The sequence below is a fragment of the Scardinius erythrophthalmus genome, assembly GCF_964197995.2.
Source record: "Scardinius erythrophthalmus genome assembly, chromosome: 1".
Taxonomy (NCBI): Eukaryota; Metazoa; Chordata; class Actinopteri; order Cypriniformes; family Leuciscidae; genus Scardinius; species Scardinius erythrophthalmus.
Window position 1 is genome coordinate 13479330 of NC_138221.1, and position 8447 is coordinate 13487776.

The 8447-nt window shown below is 38.0% G+C and overlaps 1 protein-coding gene across 1 annotated transcript in view; it reads right to left on the reverse strand.

Annotated features, from left to right (window-relative positions):
* Positions 1 to 5702, reverse strand: part of LOC308691938 (uncharacterized protein) — a 45257-nt gene extending 39555 nt beyond the window's left edge. The window contains exon 1 of the mRNA XM_081367543.1: positions 5603 to 5702. The gene's annotated coding sequence lies outside the window, so the exon portion shown is untranslated. The remainder of the gene's footprint in view (positions 1 to 5602) is intronic.
* Between the last annotated feature and the right edge of the window lie 2745 nt (positions 5703 to 8447).

Sequence of the window (8447 nt, forward strand, 5' to 3'; positions counted from 1 at the left end):
ATGGAGGTCAATGGGGTCAATCAAGTGTCTGGTTAACGACATTCTTAAAAATATCACTATTGTCTTCAGCAGAAGAAGAAAAAATTCATGCAGGTTTGAAACTACTTGAGGGTGAGTAAATGACGACAGTATTTTCATTTTTAAGTGAACTATTCCTTTAACCCTACAGAGGGAAGTGGATATTTGCCGTTCCAGTGAAGTGAGTCAAAACCTATTAAAATCACTGCAAGAATAAACAGAAATTCCCATGCACAAAATTCACAAGCAGAAGAATGTGAAAAAGGAAAAAGAATGTGTTCAGCCAAAGAAAGATTAAACCTTAGGAGAATGCACAAGAAGTGGATATAAACACAAGCCAAAAAATGCCCTGCATACAGACAGATATGCAAAGCCTGCATATATAAGCGCACAAACAGAGAAACAATGTACTGTAGAATTCATGGAATCGGAGTTATCAAGCAGGGAAAAGCAGGATGTCCAAAAACAGGCTAATCGTGGTGATCTTTCGTATTATTTTACTGATTTGATGTTATCACTTGTCAGCTACTAACGCAATATGAAGAAACTTATGAGCATCATATGATACAGTATCATTGAAACAAAGTATGTTGTTATGGGAAGGAGGCGGGAACCGTCGAACATTTAAACAAATTAGTAATAAAACAAACACAAAACGAAAGTAAAAATGGCAGCCCCTCACGGACGACTGCCGCACACACATAAACAAAACAGAACTAAAAAGTCCAGGACTGGTCCTCTCTCGTCCTTCACTGTCGTCGCTCTCTTCCTTTTATGGTTCCGTAGCTCCTGGTTCCGTGAGAGATACGAGACCGTGTCGGGCGCGCAGGTGACGCTCATTCTCTCACGGCCCTCATCCTGCTTGCCCAGTCATCTATACAATGTCATGATTAGGATTTTGCGAAGATGATGACGGTTGCGGCGGAGAGAGCATGCTCTTATTTGCACCGTACCAGAGTTTGTTTGGAACCAGACCGAGACCAGTTGTTTGGTCCGCACCCGAGTGCGATTGCTGTATTCACACATGCCCAAAAGATCCGCACCAAGGGGGAAACAAACTTGAGTTCGATTCAATCGAACCAAACAAGACGGGTGTTAATACACCCTTAGACACAGGTGCAGATTGTAATGTCATATCAGCGCGAGAACTGGATGCACTAAAGATCGACAGAAGTTACATGAGAGAATCACGATGGAGACTAGTGACGTATCCGGGTCAAAAGATCAGGCCCTTGGGCCAGCAATGCCTTGAATGCCAGTACAAAGACATGGGCTGTGTCCGAAATCAAACTCTCTTGAGTAGGTACTTATTTTAAATAAGTAATTACTTCACGACTGTTAATAAAGTATATTCTACATAGTAAGAATGTGTGTAGTATGAATGTAATATAGACGTACTACATCTACCATGTTGTCATTATCATGTGACCTACCAGCGTCGGTTGCGTCACTTCACTGCGGCTATCAAGTCCTCTACCGTTGCCTCATGGGATAGTAAAGTTTCCATCGTATGCACACTTCAGAATCTTGCTGGAAGTAGTAGGTCATCCGGGTACTTTTTGCCTGCTCTTTTATGAGTACTGTGAATTCGGACATACTTCTTTTGTCACATACTGTTTTTCACCGGCTATATAGTAGGGAAGTATGTGATTTTGAATGCAGCCAAGCTGTACACTCTTGAATTTCAGGTCATAGAGCAAAATGCCAGTGCAACTCTGGAAGAGAAGAAAATCATGCAACACATTGTGAGTAATAAAAAGGATGTATGAAATAAAAAGAGACACCTCAAAAGGTATTCTCAGTGAATTTGAAGATTTGTTCACAGGACTGGGTTGTGTTCCACATTCAGACAAAGCCTGGGGTCATGCCAGTGATTCACAGTGGCCTTAAAAAAATACACTGAAAGAGAACTGAAACTTATAAAAGAGATGGGTGTCATTAAAAACAAAACAGACTGAGCCCACAGAATGGGTAAATAGTATGGTAACATTAGTAAAACCCAACAAGATTAGGATCTGTATAGAACCTCAAGATCTAAACAGAGCAATATTAAGGGAACACTATCCTCCTAAAATGCTTGAGGAACTTGTTGCAGAAATGCCAAGAGCCAAGATGTTCTCTGTGGTGGATGCAAATCAGGGATTTTACAGATCCGGCTGGATGATGACAGTTCTAAACTCTGTACATTTAACACACCCTTAGAGAGGTACAGGTTTTACAAGGCTTCCTTTTGGGATTTCATCAGCTCCAGAGCGGTTCCAAAGGTGTTTGTCTCAGTATCTGGAAGGAGTTGTTAATGTAATGGACGACATTCTTGTGTGGGGAGAAGACAAAGACTCACATGACAGCAGACTGAGGAGGCTGTTAGAGAAACTGAGAAGCATAAACCTAAAACTGAACAAAGACAAATGCAAGATTGGCCAAAGTGAAATCTGCTAAACATAATTCATGTGCAGAGCAAAGACGGACTGAAACCTGACAAGGAAAAAGTGAGAGCTATTCTTGAGATGCCGGAGCCACAGGACAAGTCAGCCCTGCAGAGGTTCTTAGGCATGTTGCAGTACTTAGCAAAGTTCATCCCAAATCTTTCAGAAGTGATTGCACCTCTCAGAAAGCTGCTGGAAGGAGAAACACTGGCACTGGGAGAGTGAACAACAAGACAACTTCAATCTCCTGAAAGTGCTAGTGAGCTAAGCAACAGTGTCGAAATGTTATAATGTGAGCCAGCCAGTTACCTTGTCTGAGGATGCCAGCTCAGAAGGCCTAGCTGTGATTCTTCTATTCTGTGAAGAAGAATACAGTCACTTTTCCACTGTCACTTCTGGGGCTTCCTCTGGGCCAACGGCCAGGTTTTTTTGGCCCGCCAACTGGAGCTTGAGCAGTAGTTACGAAGTCAGAGACAGAAGCACCGCAGATGATCTCATATACCAGCTAACATCAGCATTAAAGATTTTTAAAATCATTTTAGCTTAAAACTCACAGACAGCTTGAAATAACTTCTGTTTATGATACGATGGGATTTTGATCACCGCATAAGCCAGAAATATTTATGTGTGATGCTGAAGAGAATACTTTACACGCTAACCATTACCATAGTAAACATGGTAATTACGATCGCTTGAAGAAATCAGACAAATCATATAGGCTATCACAATCGTGTATTTATTTTATCTGTCAGTACGTCTCGTCTCTTTATACCGGACAGTGTGATCCATATTTAGCTCTGCATATATAAACATACTGTCCTGTGACGACAAATAAACAGAGTAAAGAGTTTGTAAGTGCTAAAAGGCGAGCGTTTGCAGCCAGCTGGGAGTTCATTCATACTACCTCAAGTCCTGGATTTCCACAGTCAAACAGTCAGAGACATTGCTCTTCTGGAGTATAGAAACACGTTGTTGGATGGGATAGGCCTTTTCCCTGCACAGTTACTCATGGGAAGAAGCCTGGAATCAAAGATTCCAGTGTCAAAGAATCTGCTGATGCCCAAGGTTTTCCGGCAGGTGCGTAATCGACTGAGAAACAGGCAAGTCAGACAAAAGCAGTACTTTGATTGTGAGACAAGAAAGCTACATGAAATGAAGAAAGGTGAAAGAGTGAGTATTAGACAGGATAGCACCTGCTCTCAACTAACTTGAACAGCCAAAGTCTTACACTGTTCAAACACCAGACAGTCGCATCTTCAGACAGAATAGAAGAGACTTGCTGAAAGCAAAGGAGACAGTGTGTCCTTCAACTCAAACTGAAGCTGTGGAAGACTTACCTGTTGTTTCACCAGATTTAGAGCTGAATTCAGAACAGGACCACAACGTGGACAATAATGCCAGTGCAAGTTGTTCAACTTCTGTGAATGCTATGAATTCTACAGTGAGAAATAGTAAATTTCATTCAATGAATAATGAGAGACTGCCAATTTGGTGGAGATATCAGAGTGCCTAGTAGGTACCGGGTGAAAAACAGTGACTGTATAGTTCTAACCCTGGTGAAAAAAAATAATATGCTAAGTATACTTGCAGCCAGACTAATTTAGTACTAATTTAGTATACTTCAAGTGTGTTAATTATTAGTTAACTTGAAGTGTGCTATTTTGAAACAACAAATTTTGTACTAAGTATATTTTAGTTGTAATTAAATTGTAGTAAAGCATAACTTTAAGTGTATTTAGTGTACTTTGGTGTACTAAACTGGAACAACTTCAAGTATACTTGAAAAAAAGGTTTGGAGAGAGAGGGAGGACGGGATTGGGAAAGGTCCACGAGCCGGGACTCAGATTCGGGATCCATAGACACTTGCCCACGAGGCTATCGGTGCCAACCATAAGTGTATACCAAAGTGCACACTTTGTCTTCAATAACAAATGCACATTAATAGACAAATAATAGGCTACTAAGCTATACTTTGTACAAAATGCTATTGTATACTATAATGTATTTTGAAAGTATACTTTCAATGCATTGTTACAATGATCATTTCCAGCACACAGTTAAAATATACCTAAAATATATCTTTAATAAAGTGCAAAAAATAAACTGAATTTTCACTTCAAGTATATTTGTCTAAAATGTCTATTTAGAAAATATACTAAAGTACAATTATTTTAAAGTGTGTCTAAAGTTGTATTGTGAAAATCGGTAAAAGCATGATGCTAATATACTTTTAATATATGTAAAGATAGTACAAAGATTATTGTACAAATATTATTGTACAAAAGTATTGTACTATTTAAAGATAGCACAATCAGTACAATAAAGATACTAATGTACAATAGTATAGTACAGTATATTTGCAATGTACTATTGAAAAGGGGAAAATATTTCAAATACAATAAAGTATACTTTTAAGTTTATTGTTATATACAAGTTTTGTTAACGTTTAAAAAGAAAAAAATGGGAGATGTCTTCACATGTATGATGTGTAGCCTCCATGTTGTAATGTAATAATGTAATATGTAAATTATATTTAATTATTAAATGATAATGCAACTGTTGTAAATTGAATCTTTAACTCAACGTTGTCATATAAAAAAGTCATACTTCTAGATTAAGTTCCATGACCCTCAAATACACAAGATCGCCTCGAGATCAGTCTCCGATTCACAAGCAAGTGTAAAAACGAAACCGAAACCAAAACACAATTGGTCTCAATGAGGGCTAGATTAGTTCGTATTTCAAGTTGTTTAATTCGCGTAATTTATTAGTTTCACAGTATATTCTCAAAAGGCTCTGATGGTGAACAGACGAAGACAATAATATGGTAAAAGCCATGCGACGCGATTATAGAGACTACGTTAAACATGCCTTCAAAGACATAGGCTATAGTTCGGCAATCCATGAAAGCATACGTAGAAATAAATTAAACGACCTTTCATGAATAAACTAAAGATGCGATCTATGCAGTACAAGCAATGTGCGGATTACCAATAATACACTTGGAAGAGTTTTTAAGTGTTCATTGATCAGACAAATGAAATCGAGTTATGAAACAGTTATGAAATAAAACTGATTAAATTAGATTCCAGCGACACATGGTCCATTTAAAATATCAAACGAAGCAATGCTAACAATTTGGACTGAATATTAATTACCTGCCATGCACCTCTACAGCAACTTAGGGGTACCAAACCTGTACAGGAAACTCCACCAGAGTCTCTGCAGCGCTTGTTCTTCTTCTTGCTTGTTTATGGCGGTTGGCATTCAACTTTTAGCTGCTTTACCGCCATCTGCTAGTTAGGAGTGTGGGTCAAGAAGATGGCAAATATATTCAAATATTAGGCATAAAAAATATTGAGTTATGTTGAATGACTCTTGAATTTCCCAAAATATATGTGGTCTTTTAGATTTTGTATTGGAAATTGGATTTATTCACCAATTTGTTGCATTTGTGCCTAAAATGTATGCCTAAAATTTATGGAAGCATTTGGGTGAAAACATGTTAACGCTTTACAAGTTGCAAAATGAAAATGAAAAATGTATTGCAGAAATGATTAGATATGTATAACATGTTCAAGCAAAAAAATGTAGCAAAATGATCATTTAAATGTTATTTTTTTAATTGCATTTACACTAAATTCACTAAATTCATTCAGATTTTCATTAAATATCCCGAAATGAAAGTCGCAAAATTCGATGTGCAAATTGAAAATGCATTCCGAGCCGATCACGTCCCCCTCCCACCCAGTCAATCACTATTATAAACGCTATTGCATCACCATCTTCATTATAGGCAAACAGTTTGTAAGTTTGTTAGTGTTCTTTAATTAGACTGGCTTTAATATACCTCTGATATAAAATAGAACCTCTGTTATGATTTAAAACAGAAATATGGAAATAATGTTTTGCCTGTTACAGTAGCTGTAAGGTGAGCTAGTACATGGCTACATGACTCTGGGTTAGTTAACAACAAGACTCGGGTTAGTTGTTGATCACAAACAATGCACAACAGTACACTATCCTGGCAATGCATATTTTGAATCATGTTTTTCCTTGAAATATATATTGCCATTTTTGCTTGGCCAACTATAAAGTTTATCAGCTGCTATTTGAATCTTTGCTTGCGGTTGTATCCTGCCCCATAGATGAAAACCTTTGGTGTGAAACTTTCCTTAAAACCCAAAAACAATTTTCCTAGTAAATCAAAAAGTGGTTTCAGCCTGTTACATTCCAGAAAACAATGATAAATTGTTTCTCTGAGCCCACAAAAACCACAACCTTCATTGACATGTGGGTTAATGATCGAGACAAAAGCATTCACAGCAACAGCCCCCTTCAGGATTCTACATTGTAGATCTGCTGATTTTTTCATCAATGGTGGTTTATATAAGGCCCTCCAATGTGGTTTAACTTCATTTCCCACATCAAATTTCTCTCTCCAGACATTATCCATTTTCTCACACAGTGTTGACTTGTACAATATTTTAACAAAACATTTATACATCACTTTTCCACTTAATTCATCTAATAGTAAGTCCTGAAGTCCATTCAAATTTAACCAAATACCAGACATCTCCTTTAAATCTGGTGTAATCCGGTGTTTGGGAAAAGGGTCTCTCATATCAGGAAGCAAAAATCCTTCCTTATATCTTTCAAGAAGTAACAACTCCTCTGCTGTCAGTATCTTTCTCCATAACTCCATTAATGTTGAGGTTTGTCGCATAGATTTTTGTCCTAATAACGATGCTACAGCCGTAACGTCTTTTAATTCAGATCCGGCCACTTTAATTATATGACTCATCTTTACCGTCTGGGTGTCACACAGCCTCTGAGAAAGATGCGGCACTTGATCTGTTATGTCCAAACGGGCCCCCTTAACTAGAGGCTCCTCCAACAACCAGAACAGGGAAATTGCATTTTCTGGTCTTTTAATGATGAAAGATCCCCAAACTTTGAACAAACCAAGATAAAAATAAGATAATCCACTCAAATGTAGCTTTTTGGTATCCGTGAGGAACAAAGCAGTATCTAGTCCAAGTCCATCCACTCTATGAAGAATGGTTTTTGCAACTTCTCTCCATACCACATCCACTGAGCCTGTTAGAAACTTCTGAATGAACTGTAATCATAATGCTGTGTACCTGCTTGATAGAGACACCAACCCTTGTCCTCCCTCCTCCAATGGCAAGAAGAGCACACTTTGAGGGACCCAGTGCAACCTGTCCCAGAAGAAGTCCACCAATATCCTTTGCAATCTTGCTAATAGTCCGGTTGGAGGTTCAACACAAGAGAGCTTATGCCACATAGTTGAGGCTATTAAATTGTTCAATATTAGTACTCTCCCTCTAAAAGACAGCTGGGAATGAATCCATCTCCATTTCTTTAGTCTGCCTTCCATTTTTTCTATAATCCCATCCCAGTTTTTCTGTTGCACAGATGCACTCCCAAATACTTAATACCCCCTTTCTTCCAATTCAACCCACCAGGTAAAATTGGTAAGCCGTTCTTCCATTTACCTCTAATCAGTGCATCACTTTTCTCCCAGTTCACTCTTGCAGCAGAGATTATTATATTTATACCTGAGAATGCTTTGACGCGTTTCCACAGCGCATGATGCCTAAGGGAACGTCTTACACCAACTGCGTTAAACGTAGACTATAATTTGTCTTATTTAAAATTACTTTTAACATTTAAAAACAGACTTTTTCAAATTCCAAAGCTTGTAGAAAGTTCCTATTGGCAATACTGACTTTCCTGGTAACCTTGAGTAAATTAACTTGTCTAAGAAAATGATTCATACAACATAAATATCAGTTGAGCCTGTTTACTTTCTTCACTGACACAGACGAAAATGAAAAGACTATCAGTCAAAGTTCAGCTTTAGAAGGGGAAGAATTAGGGCAGAATAAGGAGACAGAGAAAAAGAAAGATGAAGATGAGGACCAAGCAGGTATTGACAAATAATCTAATGACAAGGTTTTAAAGAAAAAGAAAAAAAAA